Source organism: Notechis scutatus, chromosome Z (genome assembly GCF_049901735.1).
Source record: "Notechis scutatus isolate UNSWTSFEM ecotype Mainland chromosome Z, rNotScu1.2, whole genome shotgun sequence".
Taxonomy (NCBI): domain Eukaryota; kingdom Metazoa; phylum Chordata; class Lepidosauria; order Squamata; family Elapidae; genus Notechis; species Notechis scutatus.
The window spans coordinates 72,308,726-72,333,512 of NC_142025.1; positions in this window are offsets into that span (position 1 = coordinate 72,308,726).

The window sequence follows — 24,787 nt, forward strand, 5'->3', positions numbered from 1 at the left end:
TGGCTGGCAGGGAGGTGGGGCAATGGGTGATACTGGTAGTGGATGGACTGATATGCATGGGACATCACAGCATTGGTGCCCTTCCCAGGTGTTCCCTGGCCTGCGAGGCGGTGGGGGTGGGAGAAAGGAAAAATTTGATCCAGTTGTTGCAACTCCTTTTCTATCCCTTGTTCTTCTAAATCTTTTCTAAGTTTTGTCTGAATCTGTAAGTATGACCATCAATCTATAATTATATCTTGTTCTTTTAATTTATCAATCGTTTTTAAATTCCCCTGATTATCTAATAATTTTTCATATCTGACCATTTTTCTTGTATCCCTAGTATTTGGATATAGTATCGCTTCCATTGGTGAGACCCATTTTTGCAGTAGTGATTCCCTTATCAAATGTCTATGGAAATATGAATGAGTCTTGGTTTTTTGTCCCATAAGAAGGCATGCCAACCTGCTTGAATGTCGTGGCCCTCAATTGCCTAAATTCTTTTATTTTTCAAATTTATCCACTCCTTCACCCATAATAGTACTGCTGCTTGGTAATACAGTTCCTATTTTGGGAGTCCAAGGCCACCTCTACTTCTACTATCTTATAGCGTTTTTAGGCTTATTCATGCTTTTTTACCCAACCATATGAATTTCATAACTGTCTTGTTTAGCTCCTGAAAGAATCTCTTATCCAGTTTTATAGGGATTGTCTGAAAATAATATAGTAATTTCAGTAGAATATTCATTTTTATCGCTACTGTGCTGTCCAGACAGTTTAGAATTAATGGGATTTGGATAGTTAGTTAGGATTTGAGAGCTGTCCCCTTAAGGGAATGCATCATGGTAAATGTAGTTAAGGTATCCTGGGAAATGTAGTACATGTCATGTGGCCACATCTGTAACCCTGATTGGTCACTGAATTGACCCTTGTTGGGTCGGGGGAGGTTTCTTCTCTCTTGCCTGAACGCACAGCCTCGTGGTAGCAGCTACTCCCTGCCTCTACGATATGGGATGAAAGAGATAACCATCTCTTTACCTATAAAGACAGATATGCAAAGGATTGGACATTAAGAAGAACCTCATCATAACTGTGAGTTGATGGGGATACCTGATGAACCAATAAAAGAGACTTTGTATGGATGCTTTGTGGAGTTTATCTATCTGCCTTTATACAGTATTTGTACAGTATTTGTACAGGACAGGCAGAATAGCTACTATCCGCCATAATAAAGATAATTGTAGTTTCCTCCAATTTGTCAGGTCCTTCTTTATCTGTTGGAGTAATTTCTTATAATTGTCCTCCTTTATAGAGGAACATCTCCCTGATAACCAAATTCCCAAATATTTAGTTTTTTTTTACCATCTGCAATCCCATTTTTTCTTCTAAATTTTTTCTCTCTCTTTCTGTCAAATTTTTAGCTAATATTTTGGTTTTTTCCTTATTAATTTTTAATCCTGCTACTGCCCCATATTTCTCCAATTCTTGTAACAAATTTATCCCTGTCTCCATTGGTTCTTCAATAAAAAAAATACACCAGGTCATCTGCAAATGCCTGTACCTTATATTCTTCTCCTTTAATCCTCAATCCACTTATTTCCGTATTTTGTCTGATCTGGGTCAAGATGAAAAGTAGAGGTGACATTGGACATCCCTGCCATACACCCTTCCTTATTTTAAAACTTTCCATAGTCTCTCCATTTATAATCACCTTAGCTTTTTAGTTTGAGTATACTGTACTTATCATTTTTCTAAATTTGATTCCAAATCCCATTTTCTCTACCTGTTGAATTAGGAACTGCCAATAGAGATTATCGAGTGCTTTCTGAGCATCCAAGAAAATCAATGGTGCCTGCTTTTCCGGGTGGGCCTCATAGTATTCTAATACATTAAGCATTATTCTCGTGTCATTTCATAACTGTCTGGAAGATGGAAAACCGTTCTGATCTGGATGTATAAGATCATTTAGTACTTTCAACCTTTCAGACATTATTGTTACAAATATCTTATAGTCTGCATTCAATAACGAAATTGGCCTATAGTTTTAATATTTGGCTGTGATCAGTGTCTTCTTTGGGGATTAACGAAATATATGCTTCTGTCCATGATTTGGGTAGCTTGGTGTGCTCCAATACATCATTATACAGATCTAACATCACTGGTTCAAAACACTCATACAGACATTTATAAATTTCTACCAGGAGACCATCCGGTCCTGGAGTCTTATTATTTTTCTGTTTTTTAACTGCCATATCTAATTCTATGGGTGTTATTTCTTTATTTAGTATGTCTTCTGTTCTTCTCTTATTTCTGGTAGACCTTTCTCTTTCAGATATTGTTCTATATTATCTTTGTTCATCTTATCCTCCTTATATAATTGTTCAAAATATTTTTGCACTATTTTTTTCTTCTCTGCCATTCGATATTGTCTGCCATTCAATATTTTCATCTCCCAACTCCTGCATCAGCCTTTTCTCCCTTTCTATTTTTAATTTATGGGCTAACCACCCTCCAGGCTTATTAGCATGCTCAAAAAAATTCTGCTTCGCTCTTTTAACCTCCTTTACTCTCTCTTCCTAGTTCATAATATTTAACTTATGCTTAACTAAAATCATCTCCCTTCTCATTTTCCCATCTTGTGGTGTTTTTTGTAGTCTGCTTTCTAACTCTTTAATCTCCTCCTGTAACCTGTTTTGTTTTCCCCACCTTTCTTTATTTCTTTTAGCCATGCAGGCTATTATTCCTCTCAAATACGCTTTTTCTGTGTCCCATAATATCTGTATTGATGTTTGTTGGACAGTATTCTCCTTAAAAAATAACTCCATTTCTGTTTAATTTCTGACACATATTCTTTCTCTTTCATGATCTGGGGGTTTAATGCCCATCTTCTCAATTTTCTCCCCTTCCAAATTATTTTTAAAGGATTGTGGTCTGCCCATACATTTGTCATAATCTCTACTGATTCCAATTCATTTCCTAATTTTACATTCATCCATGCCATATCTCATCCCAACCATGACTTAGGTGGATTGGAGTAGAAAGTATAATATTCCCCCGAATTTAATCTCCTCCATTGGTCCACCAAATTCAATTCCTGTATCATCTCAAAGAAGGATGTTGGCAGGGTTTTCCTTTTCTTTTTCTTTTTTGTACTAGTCCTGCCACCCACTATACATATATTTCTTTGTCCAATTTCTAAAATTTTATCATGTAAATTACTATAAAATTGACTTTGGTTTTCATTCAGGCCATAAATTACAACTAATAATACTTGCTTCTGACATATCTCTAATTCAAGTATCAACACTCTTCCATTGAGGTCTACATATTTTTCTACTGCCTTTATTCCTCATTTGATATATACAACTATCCCTCTATGTTTCTGATCCGCCATATCTGTAAATAATCTTCCTAGTTTTGGGTATTCTAAGCATTTCCGAAACTGTTCTTTAATGTGTACTTCTTGCAGATACTGTATATTATTTCTACTTTTTGTTCAGCCAATCTCGCTAGTCCTTGTTTTCTTTTAATGGGTGAGTTCAGTCCATTAATGTTTAATAATATTAGCCTGGTTTCCTCTTCCATCATCCTACCTATGGGTTAATATCTTCCTTCTATTAATTCTCTTTGTGGGTGTGTTCTTAGTCTCATTTCTTCCTTTTCTCCTTGCTCAATTTCCTTTTTACTTCCTCCTTCTTGTTCCATTTCTCCTAGTTCCTGTCATTGGTCTTCTTGGGTCCCTGTCTTCAGCTCATTCCTGCTGCTACTTTCTTCTTCCGCTCCTACTATTTGGTTGTACAGGTCCTGTGCTTTATCCAAAATGTCTATTTTCAACCTCTTTTCCTGCCATGATACTAACATCCTTTCTGGGATAAGCCACCGAAATGCTATATTTCTTTTAATCAGTTGCATTGCCAGAACTTTACAATCTCTTCTGTGCTCGTGTACTTTCTTCATGATTTGTTTTAAAGTTTGTATCTCTTTATCTTTGTATATTAACGGTTCATCCCTCATTATTTTATATATTATGTCCCGTATTTTCTTCCTAGCAAACCTAATGTGGATTTCTCGTGGTAGTCTATTGTGTCTTGCTTAGCTGGTTTGAATTCTATAGGCTTCCTCAATCTCTAACAGGATTTCTTGACTTTCTCTCTGTAAAGCTGGTTCTGCCATGATAGTGCTCAGATCTTCTCTTTGCTCTCCATGATGTTCTGGAACTTCAAGTAAAAAGCAGCATGGTCCATTTTGAGATGAATAATTTGTTCCTCTAATTCCTTATTCAATGCCATCATCTTTCTATCTACTAACTCCAGTTTCTTCTCATTTTGCTCTGATCTAATTTCCACTACTTGTAATTTTTGTTCATTTTTCTCAATAGTTTGTTGTATCGTGCCTACTTTATCTTCTAGCTTGTTGATGTTCCCCTTCATTTCCACATGGTTCCTTGATATATTCTTCTGCATCTTCATCTGCTGCTCCTGCATCTTCATCATGGTATCTTGGATTACCAGCAACGATGCTTGTATTGTTTGCATATTAGACGTTGCACTTTGCTTTTTTGCTCCCAACATTCCCTCGATCGTCCCTAGCCAGCAGGGGATGAGACTGTCAATACTGGGCTAGGTGTTGTCTTCTTTGTCGTTTTCAAGGTTGATGTTATGGCACTTGTCATGTTTTTGAAACTTCTATTTATTTCTGCCCACACTAGCATCCACTTTATGTTCTATTTTAAGGTTTTATTTTGGTTGATCCCTTTTTTTTCCTTCCTACTTATTTCTACTTTAGAACCTACTCCAACTTGTCAAGTTTTCCTTATTTTAAATATTTAAACCTTTCCAATTCACTATATCCCTACCATCACCAAACATACCTATCTGCCTCTCAACCAAGCTTTTTCTCACTATTCCTATCCTATTTATATACAATATTATGTTAATTCCTTTTAATCCATATACTAAATGTTCTTAAACAACATCAAGACATCTTTTACATTTTCTTATCATCTTCCTATATACACATTTCTTTCATTGTACAATTTCAACTTAATATATAAATAAATATATATAGATATGAATATAGATCTAAGTATTTATATAGTTTCTTATTCTTTACCTAACTGTCAATTTGATTTCTTTTTATTCTTAAACCATTCATACCAGGCCTCCCAGACATTATAATATATTGATTCTTCTTTGTCTCTTAATTTCATTGTTAATCATTGTCCATCTCTGCACAGTCTAAATTTTTTTTTTATAACAACATCTGATGGTACATTTTCCTGCTTCCAAAATTGTGCATAGGAAATCCTAGCAGCTGTTAAGGTATGTAGTATAATGTATTTATCTTTTTTATTATATTTTTCTGTTATTATGCCTAATAGAAATAGTTCTGATTTGGAATCAATTTTCTGTTTTGTTATTTCTTCTATCCATAATTGAATTATATTACAATATTTCTTGACCTCTGGGCAGGTCCACTACATATGAAAATATGTATCTTTTTCCTTTTTACATTTCCAACAGCTTGGGCTTAGGTTGAACATTTTTGCTAGTCTAGTAGGAGGAAGATGCCATCTATAAAACATTTTATATAGATTTTCCCGGTATTTCCCAGGTATTTGTAGTAATCATCTTCATCCAGATTCTTAATGTTATTTTCATGGGGCATCTTGACTCCTTCAGTTTTCACTATTTTTCCTTGTTTGATAGTGAGTGTGGCACATTTGTCCATCCAAACTCCATTGCAATATCTTGGCTATATAAACAGTGTTGAGCAACAATTCTATTTTAGAGGGTGTTTTTCCATAAAGCTTCAGATTATCCATGTAAAGGAGGTGGGACAGTCTGGCAAATGTTTTTGGTGTTTGGTACAATGGCCTGAGTTATTCAGTATTATTGACAAAGGAAATAGTGCAATGACAAACAGTAGTGGTGATAGTGAATCTCCTTGAAATATTCCTCTCTCACCAGTCTCTCACCATTGACCTGCAGCTGTGTCTTCTATTATGTCATCGATCTTTGCACAAAACTTCTGATGTTTCTATTGACTCCTATCATTAGTAGAGGTGGTGAAGAGTGGGGTGACTGCCAGCAGGGTTGAGGAGAGCTGCATCTTTCCTCCTCAGCTGGCCATTACTCCCTTTCCCGAAGGCGGTTGCAGCGGTGGTCAGAAATTGCCACCTCAAAGAAGAACTTGTCCGGAAAAGAATGTGCAGGAGGAAGATAAGAAGAGAAAGTTTTGGTTCACCGGGTTAAACTGAAAAAGCAATAACGTAAGGTACCCTGGAATTTAAACTAAATACCATTGTTCCCAAAGAAGATTTTGAAGCAGCGAAGGAGAGAAAAAAGGGAAAGGATTAGGTTTTTTTCCCCCTTTCATATACTGACAGCTAAGAGACTTAAGCAAGAAATTGAAAAAAAAATCCACTTTGACATTAATAGGCATTTAAGCTGAAAATAAAAGTCAAAGGTTTCTGGATATTTAAAAGTTTTTAAAAGCAGGAAAGGAGAATAAAAATAGAATAAAAGGGTAGGATCTGGAAAAATGGAGGACACTGCCTGGAACTAAGGAATGGAACTGTAAATAAAAGGAACTTACAATGAAACTTTAGCAAGATTCCCCAAAGATACATCCTAACTGAAACTTGGCAACAAAATAATAGAACCCCAGGAAGAGAAAGTGGAAAAAAGAAACAAGAAGAAACAGCTTTGGATTATTTGGATTACTTGGTGATTTTTGGTTTTTGCAGCTAAATGACTAAAACTAATCGGGTGGTTGTTTAAAAGTGTTTAAAATGGTATCACTCTTAGAAGAACTGAAAATGGAATTTAAAAAATGGAAAGAAGATGCACAAGAAGGGAGAGGTTCTTTTGGCTTCGTATTTCAATTCTTAGATATGGAGATCTGGAACTATGAGAAACAACAAGAAACACTTGCAGAACAAGAAGATCAGGACAAAGAAGAAGCCATCTTTAATGATCAAATAATTTTAAGTGGGGGAAAAAAAGGAAAGGGGGGAAAGAGAGTGAAAGGTTTAAGACTAGAAAAAACAACCAAAAAGAAGAAGAAGAGTTTGAAAGAAAAGTATAATATTAGAAAGCAACAGAAGAGGGGATTACAGATGAGAGAGTTAGAAGTAGAGAGATGAGGGGGTAAAAAGGGGAGGGAGAAGAAGAGGGGGAAGAAGGCAAGGAAAAGAAGTTATAAAAGACAGAAACAAGATATAGAGAAACAGAGAAAAGATATAAGGATTGAAACCATAAGCCTGTTTAGAGATAATGGGTGAAAATTTAATTGTAAAAGGGATTCTGCAAAGGTACATAAGATAGCATTGTTATATTACAAATAGAAATAATTTTAGGAAATATGACTAAAATGATGGATAAAATATTCACTGTAATGTAGTGGAATGTTTGTTAATAAATAAATGAATTAAAGTGAATGAGATAATTAAATTAGGAAAGGATGGGAACATTTTAATTATTATTAATGATTTATAAAAATATAAGTGAGAAATATGGAAAAAAAGAGAATTAATTATGGAAAGTTTATAAGTGTTCCCAAGGAAGTATGATATTTAATTAAAAAGAAATGTTAAAAATGTTAAGATTTTAATGAATATTAATGATAGAATTGAATTAGAATGGAATGTGTGATTTATTTACATATATATATAATCTTTTCTTTTTAAGAATATAGTGTGTATTTTAAGAATGTACCAAGCAGAATTAGATTGGAAGTTATGTATGCTATAATCTTAAATGCTATAATCTTAAAGGCATACATTGAAGCTTAAATAAGAGTTTGAATGGATAAAATTAAAAGATATAAAGGTGTCATACTCCAATTAGTAACTACAGGGGAAAATTTGTTTAATGAGAAAAGATAATATGAAATTGCAACAGGACAGACAAAAGTATAAATATAATGATTTGAATTGAGATGAGATAATTAAAATAAAGTTGAGAAAATTAAAAGAGGGGAAAAACTATGTAGAAAATATAAAACAGTAATAAGATATGGAATAGAACATAAAAATGAGCATGAAATTGAGTTTGTCTCTGTATGAAGTAGTGATAACCTGGGTCCATGCTATTTCCAAAAAACGATGTTTTATTTGTATTTTGTTTTTGTGAAAACCCAAATAAAATTTTCAAAAAAATAAATATAAAATAAAATAAATAATTTTAAAAGTGCTATTCGTAACAGCATACATTTTAAGAAAATACTTGGTTGATACCTAGGATGCTGGCAGCGACCCCTATCAACCATCAGAGCCAGTCAATGATATTTGTGATACATGTTTAAATGTTCAGTTGACAGTTTCATGTTTAATGAATAAAAGTTTATAATAATAAAATAACAACAACAATAATATATGTGTTGCCATTTTGTCATTGGCACAATTTCTTACAGAAGCCACGGCAGGCAACCCATATGAAAGATGATCCATCCAAAGGCAGACACACAATTGGACCACTGCATTACTCAAGATGTCTTTTAAAATATATACATAGACAATTTTAATACAAAAAATAGAACATTCTAGATTATACCTCAAATGTAAAATTGTTTCATGAAGTTGATTCAGACACTTACCTGCCCATTGTAGCAGTAGAATAATTATATTATTTCTGAATTAGCCAAACAAATAAAATTCTAAAGTTTAACTTGTTTTCATTAATTTTCCCCTGCTTTTTTCTCTTTTCACATAATTTCTAATCTTCTCCACTTTTTTTATATCTTGTCTATTTTATTTACCTCTTCCCCATCCTCAAATCCCATAAATGGAAAAATTTCTTATTAGCTGTGTAAGATTTTGATGTTTGTGGCTACATATCTGTTTCTGAAAGTCAATATTTCAAATGCTTATTTACAGGTCAGAAATCCAGTTTAATTAAAACTTAATAAAGACTACAGAGTAGAACTACAAAATAGAATATACAAAATAAAATAAGACATACAAGATTAAAAATATACAATCATGTTTGCATTATTCAACCATCTGCAAGATATGAATTTTACCATCTGCAAAAACATTTTTTACTTCTTATCTGTTAGTAAAAATTGAACATACCTTTCTCCAGTTTGTCACAGGAATGAAGTTAAGAGGATAGATCTTTACGTGTCTTGATAAAACTTGAAATATGTAGAATGTGAGTTCGTGTTTCAAAGATGTAAAAAATATATTAAAATTGAAATTTTATTAAATTTTCTCTGGCAGAAAATTTTATTAAATTTTCTCTGATGATGAAAGCTATGGTTTAACTTCTAAACTTAGACTAATGTGCTCAGATTTCCAAAATAATTTCATTAATGACAGTATTACAGTAGTGATATTTCCCTGACCAAGCATTTCCATTGCTAAGCAATGTCATAAAACATGAAGTCACATGACTGTGCTGCTTAGCAACAATAATTCCAGCATCTGGTTACCATGGGAGAACTACACAGTCATTAAGCAAGAACCTCATATAATCACAAATTTTTCAGTTTCTCCATTGACTTTACTTGTGGAAATTCAGAATTGCAAATTGTAATTATGTGACTGTGGGACACTGTTGAAGTAATTCCACATTAGGAGAATGAGCGCATACAGGGATATGTATTTGAGAGTAGTGTTTGAATAATACACATACAGAACACAGATACACTATACAGTAAATGTAGGTTTTTACTTCCAGAAAGGTTTAAGCAAAGTTCAAAATAGGCAGTCCAAAGTTATTCACAGTTAAATCAGTCAGTTTTTCAAGCCAGGGATAATCCAATAACAAATTCCAGTGTCAAAAAAACAGTTCAGTATCAGACTTACATCAAATCCAGGAATATCAGTCAATTAGGAAAAATGGAGCAACGGCAATACTTTCCAACAGAAGGAAAACAGAGATACACTCACACTCTCTTCTGAGGCTCAGACTAAACAACCCAGGTTTCTGGCTCCATCTTATGGCCGTTTGAGAAACCACACCTAATTACAGTTTTGAATTTTCTTAAAGAGACAGTATTAAAATGTCTATCCTGGTTTATATATTTCTAACCCAAATACCTGTTAGGTGACTTATATTCCTAACAGACACCACAATGCTAGGATATCCAGGCCAATTACTGAACACTCAGAATGTAAATTATGTAACTGTGGTGTGTTGCACTTGCTGGGCCTTTGAGGACTTGTCATTGCTGTCACTTGTAAAGAATCAACACAAATTACAATGGTCATTGAACAAGGGGTTGTTAAATGAAGATTACCTCATAAACAATTTAGTAATCCAGACAGAAATATAGGTAGCCCTCAATTTATGATCATAACTGAGCCCAATTTTTTTTGTTGCTAAGCAAGACAATTTTGCCCCATTTTAAAACCTTTCCTGCCACTTGTTAAATGATTCACTGCAGTTGTTAAATTAGTAACATGGTTGTTAAGTGACTCTGGCTTCCCCATTGACTTTCCTTGTCAAAAGATTGCAAAAAGTAATAACATGACCCAGGACACTGCAACTGTCATAAATATGAACAAGTTGACAAGTGTCTGAATTTTGATCCCATGACCAATAGAGATGCTGCAATGGTCATAAGTGTGAAAAATGGTGATAAGTCACTATTTTAAGTGATGTTGTAACTTTGAACAGTCACCAAATGAACTGTTGTAAGTCAACGACTACCTGTAATGGGAAATGAGAACTATGATGGACAAACAAATAATAAAAGTGTTTTACTGCATTTGAATTATTCAAATAGGACATCTGCTTGCTAAGAAAGTATTGCTCTTTGATAAGAATGCAATTGAAAAACAGACTTTTAGGTGGAATGCCATGAGTGGCCAATATGATTTCTTTCAACAACCTTTAAAATCCAGTATTTGGGAAAGTCATTGGCCAAACTTAGTAGATTTCTAGGTGTCCCCCACTACTTAAGCTTGACTTTAATTGTTCTTGGCAGGTAGATATGCTTCCAAACACGTTCTGAGAGTTCATCATTCTTATTTAAGAAAACCTATTATTTATCAATACTGCCAATATAGTGATTTGTTCAGTGAAAGCAAAGATGTTAATTCCAAGAAAACAGAAAATGATCCCAGCAGATATTTTACCATTCATTTCTTCATGGTTTTTTAGTTCAGGAAAAAAAATCCAAAAGATTATTTTGCAATTCTGTCTGAATTACTTCAATATGTTGCATGAACAATTTTCTGCTAGAAATGCTTGCCAAAAAAATCTTTCCATGCTTATTTAATAGAAAGGATTATGTAATGCAATGGAACATATTCTGGCTATGCATAAAATGGACTATAAGTTTCACTGAAAGTTATGGAATATAGCTTCTAAATGTAAATCTTTTATAACTCTTATGTTAAGATTCTGTTATATTATATGTTGTTACTGAATAATTCACAGAAGAAATTTATAATTATTGCAACTTTAATCATTTGTTTATAAACCAAATTGGGACATCTACTTTTAAAGATAGAATATGAGTTATTATAACAAACAAATAAATTATTATCTTATGTTTGTGATGAAAAGTAATGCTGTGGACATTTATTTCTGATATTTATTTTGTGATTGGAGCATTCACTTTTTCAGTGCCATATTCACTACATGTGTGTATACATTTAAAAAAGAACCCTAAAAGGAGGATTTTGTATATGTGATCTCATGTCAGGTCATCTCCTACACTCAAATAAAAAAAGAGACCACATCCCATATTAGCTTAATTGTTTTTATTATTGTTCCACAAAGAACAAATAGAATTTTGTGCAGGATTGAAACATCTGGAGATGCCATTAACAATGCTTTTATTCAGAGCCATAAATCCACACTGTTCAACCACCTAAGAATTTAGTACACTCCTGTAATTTTCCCATGAAGTCACTGCTCTTATTATTCAGTTAAGTGCTTTTGGCTAAGAAGAATATATTCATTCATGCATGACTACACATGTTTGGAACAAGGAGAAAAAACCCTTCCCTTCACTATTTTTTGCATGAACCAAAGTCATTACCTGCATCAGGAATGTATAAATGAAAAGTAAAATATGCACTTGTAAATGATTTATCTCCCTTATGATGTTGGATCTATAGAATAACAAAAGGCTTGGAAGATCACTTAGGCTAGATGGGTCTGCTGTCTTTCTAGCAAGATTTCTTTACAGACTTCAGAGGCTGTCTTTGTACAAGGGAGATAGTGCTGCAAATTGAGTTCAGCCAGTCAATAGTTTGTAACAGTAGAGCTGTTACAAAATCATTAGCATTACCAACATAATTTAGAAAAGTGTAACAAATGGTCGGAAGTGTGGCTTTTTGCTTTGTAGAGAAATGGCGGCTCTTTAGAGGTAAGATTTTGTTATATTTGAAATGATGAATCAGGCAAAGATATTTCCAAGAAAACCTTGGGTAGAAAGTACAAAAACTGACATTTCAAACAGCTGTTTTTGAGAGCTTTGCACCTGCAGCACAAATTGGGTGGTTTCTGGCTGGGTTGCTTCAAGTATTCCAAGTATAGGGTGATAGGGCTGCTATTTTGTGACTTCGTAGAAACATTTTTTTCTAGTCAACCCAAAACAGCAGAAGAAATTAGTCACGCCCACCTGCTGTTGTTGTAGATGGCTTGGGTGATGTATAAGTATAGTGTTGAGGACAAAGAAGAAGTGAAGCATATGGCCAGAGAAAAGAAGATAGCTTAGAGTTCCCCTCCTAATTTTCTTTGAAATTGCTTCTGGAAATTCAAGATTGCATGAGTGTTTGCTCTGAATTATTTTATTTTATTTATTTATTTGATTTGTCAATCGCTTACAAGATAATAGTTATAAGTATAAACATAGTTATGAATACATGAAATGGATACACATAAGAAAAATAAAAAGAAACAATAGGACAGGGACAGTAGGCACGTTGGTGCGCTTATGTACACCCCCTACAGACCTCTTAGGAAAGGGGTGAGGTCAAGAGTAGACAGTCTAAGGTTAAAGTTTTTGGGGTTTGGGGAAGAAACCACAGAGTCAGGTAGAGTATTCCAGACATTGACCACTCTGTTACTGAAGTCGTATTTTCTGCAATCAAGTTTGGTGCAGTTTACCTTGAGTTTGTATCTATTGTTCGCTCTTGTGTTGTTATGGTTGAAGCTGAAATATTCATTGACAGATTGCAATGTATGATTTTATATACTATACTTAGATCAGACCGAAGGCAGTGTAGTTCTAGATTTTTTAGGTCTAGAATTTCAAGTCTGGTGGCATAAGGTATTCTGCAACGAATAGAGGGGTGGAGAACTATTCTTGTGAAATATTTCTGGACTTTCTCTAATGTGTTAATATCAGATATGTAATGCGGGTTCCAGACTGATGAGCTGTATTTGAGTATTGGTCTAGCAAATATTTTGTATGCTCGAGTTAGTTGTGTGATATTACCAGAAAAAAAGCTACGTAGGATTAGGTTAACAACTCTTAATGCCTTTTTGGCTATGTAGTTACAGTGGGCTCTAGCACTTAGATCCTTAGAGATGAGTACTCCAAGATCTTTGACAGAGTTTGGATCCACAACAAGGTCTTGACTATTCAGCTTGTATTTTATTTTCTGATTTTTTTTGCCAATATGTAAGACAATTTATTTGTTGAGATTTGAAGTTGCCATTTGATTGACCATTCTGATACATAGTCATGGTCTTTTTGAAGGGTAGCAGTATTGTCTGTGGTGTTGAATAGCTTTACATCATCAGCAAAGAGAACGCAGTTGCTCTTAATATGACCACAGAGGTCATTTATGTAGAGTATGAAGAGAGTTGGTCCTAGAACACTGCCTTGGGGGACACCACTGTTGACAGGTACAGGATTTGATAGGACGCTCCCAATTTTGACCATTTGCTGTCGGTTTGACAGGAATACTTCTATCCAGTTATGCAAGTGTCCAGAGATACCATAAGATTTTAGTTTTAGTAGTAGTTTGTCGTGTACCACTGAATCAAAGGCTTTACAGAAGTCTGTGTAGATTGCATCTATTTCTTTGTCCTGATTGAGTTGTGTAGTCCATATGTTTTTGCAGTGTAAGAGTTGAAGATTACAGGGTAGTTTTTTTCTGAAACCAAATTATTTATTAGAGAGTAGATTGTTTGTCTCTAAGTGGAGGATAATGAATTGGTTAATAATTTATTCCATGACTTTACAGGTGACGCAGCATAAAGAGATTGGTCTGTAATTTTCAATTAGGCTGGGGTCTCCCTTTTTGAAGATGGGGATGACTGTGACTTGTGACCATAGTTTTGGCAAGGAGCTGGTCCTGAAAGATTTTTCAAAGATTATGCTTAGAGGTTTGGCTATGAGAGTGGATAGCTTTTTAAAGAAATAGGCACATATTCCGTCCGGTCCAACAGATAGAGATGGTTTTAGATTGCGTAGTACTTTTTCAACATTGTCTTCTGTAAAATTGATATGTATTAGATCATTGTAGTTGTCTGTGGTTCAACTAGGAAATACTGGGCATGATCCATTGCTGTTTACAAATACTGAGCCAAAGAATGTGTTGGCTTTAATGGTGTCATTGTTGCAGTCTTTACCATTAGGTCCTTTCAGGGGTGGGATGGACCTTGAGTCTTTTAGTTTGTTGTTTACAAAATTGTAGAAAGCACAGGTGGAATTGCTGTGTAGAAGGTTTTCCTCCTGTTTAATGTGATAATTGGTGCATTCAGTCTTTATCTGGTAGCATAAATGTATAGGTAGATAAGGCATAGTTGTGTATCCATAATAGCATTATGGTGCTTCATATACACCGGATATTAGTCAGTGGTGGGATTCAAGTAATTTAACAACTGGTTCTCCTAGTGACTGATTGGGTGGGTGTGGCTTGGGTGGTGTCATGAGACTGAGTGATGTCACTCACGGCAAGTTGGGGCGGTGCAGGCAAACCCATGCTGCAGAGAGCCCCTTCCCTCCCCCTTGGACTGAAAAAATAAAAGTCCATCTAAAGATCACAACTGCCTGCCGCATGCTGGCAAAAGGAGGCTAGGGAGAAAAAAAAAGAAGGACTGATGGAATCGTCCCAATTTCCACCTCCAATGGGCTGTCTGCACCATGCTGGATTGGGATTGGGATGGGGAGGTGCGGGGGAGCAAAAAGCCCACTTGGTCCCTATGTACTCACCAGCACAATGGAGATTCTCTTCTAGCTCGCCAGTTTGGGCATTGGGAGCTTGAGGAGTAGATTTATGTGTCCTGAAATCCAGCTGCTGCTGCTCCAAGCCCAGCTCTGGCTGCAGCAGACCATTGGCCAATTTTCTTTCAGTGCTCATGAGAGGAACCCAGGGACAGTCAGCATATTGAACGCTTTTCACTCCAAGTCTGTGTTTCCTGCACAAGTGCTGGAAGTCTCGTACTCCTTCCCCACCCAGTCAGCCTGCACTCCCTTCTCACTGCAGGCACCGATTCCCCCAGCACCCTATGTGTGCAACCACCCAAAATGTTAAAGAAATAGAGCTGCGTGGAGGCAAAGCACACTCACTGTTTCTCTACGACTAGCCTTGCCTGCCCTCACAATTGGACTCCCTTTTATCACTCATATGAGGAACCCAGTGAGCTTAGCAGCAGCATATTATATGCTTTTCACTCCAAGCAGCCCAGGCTGGAAAACGCATGGTTGGGAAGAGGAGTGGTTCTCCTTAACAAGCTCCAAACTGTTGCTGATGCTGTAAGCCCAGCTCTGGCTGCAGACATGCAATTGTGAGGGCGGGCTTTTCCAAGGCTAGTCGTAGTGGGAAAAAGAGATGAGTTTATTTAAAGTTAAATTTATGTTCCAAACTGCCTGAATCCCACCTCTGGTGTTACTGTTGCTGAAATTCTGCTAATAGAAAATATAAATACAGTGTCTCTTAAGTTTTTGTGTCTGTGAATTCTGTGTATGCTGTAGTGATCTGTGGATGTTGAGCTTCAGGCTTCCTTTGTGGTTTCACTGGAATTATTGAGGTTTGATATGTATGGTCTGCACAGAGTCTTCTTACAAAATAATGGGAAACTACCGAGACAGTTTGGTGTAGTGGTTAAGGTGTTTGAGTCAAATTTGGGAGACCATGAATTCTAGTCCTCCCTTAAGAAGCTGACTGTGTGACTTTGGACCACACATTCTCTGATTCTAACATGCCTGATAGAGTTGTTTTGTGGGGAAAATAGAAGCAGTTACCTTAAATTGCACAAAATAAATGTGGGATATAAATTCAATAAATTAATAAAAAACAGCTATTTTTTCCTGTAATGTGTGGATTGAACTATTCAGAGAGTTCGTGTAAAAAAAAATATTGAAAATGCCTTTGTTTTCTCTGTTTAGAAAGAGGTGCCTATGTGTGAGAGAAATTTTTCAGCAATAGATTCTAATTTCTTTTCCCATGCAGTGTGAAAATAGAATTATATTCCTCCTGTTTCCTGTAGGAATTCATTAAATTTGTTTTTCAAAAATGTTTTAGAAATAATTAATTTGGCCAATTTTTAATAGTTTCAATGGTAGATAACACTCAGCATGGATTACTATTCCACCCACGCTTGTGGTTTAGAAGTGAAGAAAGGGAACAGAAATGAATTCTAAGTTTCTATTGTTGGCCAGAATATTCTAAATGTTCCAGACTATTGAAGACATGCTGAATTCCTTCCATCAGAAGAGCCAATTTGAAATATTTTGACAGTTGTGGAGGCTGTTTTATTTAAAAGTTCAAAATAAAAGTAAGTAGGTTGCTCTTCTAAAATTCTGGTTCAGAGCAATTCTAATTATTCATTAGATAACCCATGACTTTCATCCTTCCTTCTACAAATAATATAAGTTGGTGTTGTTTCCCCTCCAGAAGGAGGCAGGAAGTGGGTGAGGCCTTTCCATCTTCCCTTGTACCATACAATCTATGGGTTTCTGGGAAGTGGGATTGGAAATCGCGATCTAGTGATCTGAGCTAATTGTGGCGACTCTCAATGGGCACAACTTTGCACATATAATTGGTGTGAAGATCCTTGCAATTTCAGTTACACTGGAATAATGATAATATTATTCTGGTAATATTACAGTAATAACTAGAGCATACAAAACATTTGCTAGACCAATACTTGACTAGAGCTCATCAGTCTGGAACCCACATTACGTATCTGATATTAATACAGTTGAGAAAGTCCAGAAATATTTCACAAGCACTCCTCTACTCGTTGCAGAATACCTTATGCCACCAGACTTGAAATTCTAGACCTAGAAAATCTAGAACTATGCCGTCTTCGGTCCAATCTAAGTATAGTATATAAAATCATACATTGCAATGTCCTACCTGTCAATGAATACTTCAGCTTCAACCATAACAACACAAAAGCAAATAATAGATACAAACTCAAGGTTAATCGCACCAAAGTTGATTGCAGGAAATACGATTTCAGCAACAGAGTGGTCAATGTCTGGAATACTCTACCTGACTCTGTGATTTCTTCCCCAAACCCCAAAAACTTTAACCTTAGACTGTCTACTATTGATCTCACCCCTTTCCTAAGAGATCTGTAGAGGGCATGCATAAGCGCACCAATGTGCCTACCATCCCTGTCCTATTGTTTCTTTTCTTTTCTTTTTTTTCTTGTATGTATCCATGTATTCATAACTGTTTTTACTTATACCTATTGTCTTGTAAACAATTGACAAAAAAAATAAAAAATAAAATGAGACTTGGTTCAAAATTGTTGCTCTGTGGTGTCCCTTTACAAACACAAAGGAAATATTAGTAGCATATGAGTTCAAGTTCATTTATTTTACTTGCTGAATTCCTAGTAAATTGAGATATGTATATATTTGGTATAATCTATTGATACTTAAATTACCCTAATTCTGATTGAAGAATGTTGAAATATATGAGTTCCCTCACCAATGAATCTGATGATGGAAATGTGAATGAATTAATATACAACTACAGACTAGCTGTTTTTAAGGAATCTTATCAATTCAGATTCCTACAATAATAGAAACATGGTCTGACTCTATTGCAGTTTGGTGAATTGCTGTCATTATAGTTTCATTCTATTTTTATCACAAGGACATCAAATCAAATGTTTAATGTATTTTCATTTCTTTTTACATGCAGTCTTGACTTCACATGGGCCCCCAATTTTTGTTGCTAAGCAAAACATTTGTTCAATGAATTTTTCCTCATTTTATGACCTTTCTTGCTATAGTTGATAAGTGAATTACTGGAATTGTTAAGTTAGTAACAAGGTTGTTGAGTGAATCTGGTTTCCCCATTGATTTTGCTTGTCAGAAGGTGGGAAAAGGTGATCACATGACAGTGCAACAGTCATAAATATGAGTTAGTTGCCAAGTATCTGAATTTTGATCACATGACCACAGGGATGCAACAACAGTCGAAAGGGGGAATAATGGTCATAAGTCACTTTTTCAGTGCTGTTGTAACTTTGAAAAGTCACCAAATGAATTGTTCACTTAGTCAAAGACTACTTGTACTAGTTTTACTTTAGCTTTTGTAATCTCTGGTAAAACAAAATAATGAATGTTAATTACAATTAATAGATATCAAAGATTAAGAAAATCTTTGAATTTAATATTCCATTATTTTCAAGATCCAAGCTGTTTTTTATTTTTATCCCACAGTGTTTCAGCCATTCAAAATAAACTGTTTTTAAAAAAAGATCTTCCCAAACAAATTGAGATGCTAGAGTTAAAAATAATCTCTCAAACAAGATTCCATTCTTCCAATATTTTATATTTAATTCTTTGAAACCTGGCATGAACAAATGAAATCTATTTTCAATGATGCTAACAACAATGCTAAGGTGATATAACCTTAGACTGTCTACTATTGACCTCACCCCTTTCCTAAGAGGTCTGTAAGGGGCGTGCATAAGCGCACCAACGTGCCTACCGTCCCTGTCCTATTGTTTCTTATTCTTCTTTTATTTTTCTTATATGTACCCATTTCATGTATTCACAACTATGTATACACTTATACTTATTATCTTGTAAACAATTGGCAAATCAAATAAATAAAAATAAATAAATAAATAAATATTGGGCTTTATTATTTACTTATTTATTTGTATCCTGCCTTTTTTATTTATACAATAATTCAAGGTGGCAAACATATACAACAGACTTTCCTCCTCTTGTTTTTCTTCACAACAACTCTATGAGGTGGATTGGGTTGAGAAACAGTAACTAGCTCAAAGCCAGTTCACTTTAATGGCTGAGGCATTAGAGCTTTAACTTCTACACCCAACTTATATAAAAGAAATCAAGAACATATATGGAGCCACGCATCTCTTTAAATTAAATATATTTCCCAGATGTTACATGACTTCTAAGGTGTGTGCATATATCACATACCACCCTTACATATAATTAAGTCCAAATTCCTAAGTGTGCTATTTCTACTTTGCTTCTTCTTGAATTCAGCACTTTGTTTAGAAATGAAAATGATTTTGCTGAAATTGGCTTAAACTCTACTTTATTAACAAGTCTCTGCCTGATCAGTTTTCTTTCTTGATCGATTTTCCTCTTTCTGGAAAGCCAAACGTTACAGTGAGTTTGTACCAGTGTGGCTTTTCAAGTGCAGCCTTCTTGAAATTACTTACAACTGTGATACAACAACAGGGCTTTTGGTACAGCACTGTTCCAGTAAAGCAGGGAGAATTAGGCTGCTAACAGTAACATTTATAAAACTGATAATTTAAACCAGTCAATTATCATCCAGTATTATTTGCTCAATACACGGCAGGCCATTTCTTTAGCCCACTTTAAATTCTCTGTTTTTAAATTTTGGAGGGAATATAGAACAGCATGAAGAGAACTTGCTCCAGAGATTTGGAGGAACCTGAAACTCAAGCTATATATTTCTTAAATGTTATTTCTTTAGCAACTTGTACTCAGACCGTAAATTTTGCCTACTAACAGTAGTCTCCCCAGGTATGAGATAGATAATAATTTCATTTGCACCTTACTATTGGACGGAAGCCCTAACATTTCTAGGAGAATTTGCTAATTTCTTTCAACTGCTATTGCTTTCTACAAAAAAACTACTTCATTAACTTTTAGGAAACTATTAATATGACATTCATTTCAAAAACTGTCTTTTATGTGTATGCTCTCTGTTGTATTTTATCAGTCACTGGCCTAAATAAAATCTATATACATATATGCCCATGCTTGCTTGGCATTTACTACATAAGCATTTTATTTTTTCACAAAGAAATTTTACAATCCTACAAATAAATAATAATACATGATTATTTTTATATAATTTTAAATAATCCTATAAGTCAATTAGATTTAACGTTTAGAGTCGTATTTATTATTTACTGCAATTCCAGTGTTAAATGATATCATTTACTTCTATTGATTTTAGAATAACATCAGTGCTTTTTATCTTATAACTTCTCATAATAATTACACAAATGGCTCATCAGTGATTTTAATAAAATTAGATTTTTAAACAAAATATTCTTTTTTAAAGTTCAATAAGGTCTGTTGTAATGACCAAATCAGCTATTAACTTAGTCAAATATCTTTATTTATTTATTTGATTTGTCAATTGCTTACAAGATAACAGGTATAAGTATAAACATTGTTTTGAATACATGAGATGGATACGTATAAGAAAAATAAAAAGAAACAATAGGACAGGGACAGTAGGTATGATTGGTGGGCTTATGCATGCCCCTACAGGCCTCTTAGGAAGGGGGTGAGATCAATAGTAGACAGTCTAAGGTTAAAGTTTTTGGGGTTTGGGGAAGAAACCACAGAGTCAGGTAGAGTATTCCAAACATTGACCCCTGTGTTGCTGAAGTCATATTTTCTGCAATCAAGTTTGGTGTGGTTAACCTTGGGTTTGTATCTATTGTGTGCTCTTGTATTGTTATGGTTGAAGCTGAAGTATTTGTTGACAGGTAGGACATTGCAATGTATGATTTTATATACTATACTTAGATCAGACCGAAGGCAGCGTAGTTCTAGGTTTTCTAGGTCTAGAATTTCAAGTCTGGTGGCATAAGGTATTCTGCAATGAGTAGAGGGGTGGAGAACTATTCTTGTGAAATATTTCTGGACTTTATCAACTGTGTTAATATTATGTAATGTGGTTGCCAGACTGATGAGCTGTATTCAAGTATTAGTCTAGCAGATGTTTTGTATGCTCTAGTTAGTTGTGTGATATTACCGGAGAAAAAGCTACATAGGATTAGGTTAACAACTCTTAATGCCTTTTTGGTTATGTAGTTACAGTGGGCTCTAGCACTTAGACGATTAGAGATGAGTACTCCAAGATCCTTGACAGAGTTTGGATCATCAACAAGGTCTTGACTATTCAGCCTGTATTTTGTTTTCTGATTTTTTTTGCCAATATGTAAGACAGAGCATTTATTTGTTGAGATTTGAAGTTGCCATTTGTTTGACCATTCTGATACATAGTCGAGGTCTTTTTGAAGGGTAACAGTATTGTCTGTGGTGTTGAATAGCTTTACATCATCAGCGAAGAGAACGCAGTCGCTCTTAATATGATCACAGAGGTCATTTATGCAGAGTATGAAGAGAGTTGGTCCTAAAACACTGCCTTGGGGGACACCACTGTTGACAGGTACATCTTTGTTCTTAGAATTGGCAGCACACAAGCAAATAACAGAGACAATATCCCCAACATTTTGAAATACCATGTTCCTGCTTCCTTTTTTCACAACATGTCTACTAATATTTGATTGTTACACCAGAAGGACAAACGGAAGATTGTATTTGAAAAAGGACACCATGACTTTATTTCAGTCACTGAGCAGCATTCCGTAAATATTATGAGAATGATACACAATGAAAAGATTTCTGGATGACTTTATAGATGCATTCATGCAGTTTTTCTGGCTGTATTACTGTATAGAAATGTTTTGGTACTACTTTCCTCTGCAAAAAAAGTCATTCATTATCTAAGTATTGCTATCTCCCTTTAAATGTTAGCAAATGGTGAGATAGGAATGTGTCATCCTTTTTCCCTCCTCCTTCCTTTCAGGGTGGGGAAAAAAACCCAAGGGATTCTAAGTTCAATACACATTTTTTTTTCTCTCAAAGGAAAACCAGATTTGGCTCATTGCTATATTTAAAATATGTGAAACCTTGAGAAAGACTAGGAACCACAAAGAAGGAAAAGCCTGCACTAGTGAAGTTCTTTAAGATAGATGATACATATTTCAGTTATTTTTGACCAATATATTAATGCATACTTGGTAAACTATGCATTAATATATTGATTAAAAAACCTGAAATATGTATCATAGTTTACTAAGTATGCATTAATATATTGGTCAAAAAATAACTGAAATTGAACCAAACATTAAATACCAAGGAAAATCAAATCAATAAAATAAGTCATAATGTCCTTGCATGCTCACTAAACAACACACATTCATTTCTCCAAATTCATTTAGAACACTGGCTTTGGAATTCTGAGAATAGTAGAGATTAATTAATTCTGTGGGCTGTTTTGAGGTTAGGAGTCAAGATAAATGAATTAAAGGAAAGAAGGTGGTGATATTTTTTCTTACTATTCATTTACTAGGAAAAGGTTGCTTCACTACTTTGTGCAGAAAACTTGGAAAACTCTTCTTACACTTGAATTAGTTATTAATCAACTAATTGGATTCATATGTGATATTTCATTGTGCTGGATTGGCCATGCACATTATATACTAGGATTGAGCAATTAGCAGGCTACAGATGTCTACTAAAACATTTAAAAATTAAAATTGTATTATTATTATCTCTTTTGTTCGTTAAACATGAGACTCAGTCAACTGAACATTTAAAAATGTATCACAAATATTATTAACTGGCACTGATGGTTGATATGGATTGCTGTTAGCATCCTAGGTATTGACCAAGTATTTTCTTAAAATACTAACAGGAATTTGTAACTATCCTTTGCGAATGCTTTCACAATGCTTCCATTTCCCAGTTCTATTTCTTCTATTTTTTTCTATTTTTCCTCACTGTGCAGTTGGACTGTGTTTGTTGAGTATTGGCTCAAGTTCTGTGGGATTTTTCACATACAGTTTTAAGTCATCCATGTATAATAGATGGTTTATCTTGCCATGTTGGCTTGAGATTTGGTATCCCAGTTTTGTGTTTCATAGGATTATTGGCAGTGGAATTAATGCAATGTTGTACAGTAGTGGCGAAAGTGAGTCCCCTTGGAAGATTTCTCGTCTGATGTTGATTTCACCAATGTTCTCCCCATTTGCTGTTACAATTGTTTTCCATTTTTGCATGTTTGCTTTCAAAAATGTATAAATATTTTTGCTGATTCCAAAGTTTTCCAGACAGGTGTTAATCCACTGTGGGGTAGTGAGACAAATGCCTTCTTGTAATCGATCCATGCCATATTCAAATTTGTTTTTCTTCATCTTGCATTTTTTAGTACCATTTTGTCAATGAGCAGCTGATCTTTTGTTCCTCTCGATTTTTTATATTTTCCATTTTGTTCTAACTGATACAAGCTGTTTTCTATCAGATCATTGTATACTGAATTTGCTAGTATTATTGCAAAAAGTTTGAATGTTGTTGGCAGACAAGTAATTGGATAATAGTTGCTTGGTTCTGTGCCCTTTTCTGGATCTTTCATTATCAAGTATGTTTGGCCAGTTGTTAACTATTCTTTGCTTGTTGCATTTTGAAGCATTTCATCAAATTGAGTGGCCATGCGATGATGGAGGCTGGTCAAATGTTTTAACCATGCAGTTCGTCCAGGCCAGGTGCACTCCAGTACTTGACCTTCTGTGCTTGTTTTGCAACCATGTCAGTTGTTATTACAATATTTTCCATTTTGTTTTGTGTTGTTTGTTGTTGAATATATTTGATCCAGGGTGCAATTTTGTTGTATTCCACTGGGTTTTCTCACAGTTTTTTCCAAAACTTCAAAGTTTTTTATTTACATTGGTGAACATTAGTTTGGACCCAATTTTCATCAAGGGACTGGTAGAAGAGATGTTGGTTTCTTCTGAACTGGATATTTTCACGATATTGTTTTATTCGTCCTTTGTGTATTTCAATTTTCTTTGCTGTTGCTATTACACATTATTTTAGTTCTTCCATGATTTCCATATTGTTTTTTCCTCCAGGTTGTATTTTTTGTATGAACTATTTTTCAGCTTTTTGTTCTTTAGTTTTCCTTCTTTCAAGTACTTCAAATTGCTGATATCCCCTCGTAGTTTTATTTTCAAGTTGAATTTTCCACTTCGTTGTTCCAGTGGGTTCTTTTTTGGCATTTTATAACCCAGTCCTGCAGATATAATGGTGGCTGTGCTATATATTAGTTGGTTGGTTTCATATAGCATGCTGGATGGGATGGAAGTTAAAATGTTGTACATGGCAGTTAACAGATCTTTCACTCATTTGCTGTGCACTTTGCGAATGGTAGGTAGTCTTTTTTTTTTGTATGTTTTCTTTGATGTGGTTTTCAATCTTTTTTTTCAGCATTTTTGCTAGATCACTTAGCTCTACACTTTTGAGTTATTGCACAGGAGGATCTTCATCCTGTATGTTGGTTTCTTCTACTGGCTGGTCAGTTTGTTCAGGTGTTGGAGTAGTTTCTTCAGCTTGTTCATCATTATTTGTTGTTGTTTTTTTAGCCAATATTTCTAGATGTTTCATTTCCACATCTGTGAAAACTTTATTACGGATGATGAAACACATTTGATTCATTAATCTTTGTTCAGTTATGTCACTTTCCGGATGTTTTTCCTTTCACAGTTGCATCATTCTTTTTTGAAATCCCCTGGTTCTTGCTTTTGCCTGGTAGTAATATTTGATGATTTCTCAATTTTTCAAT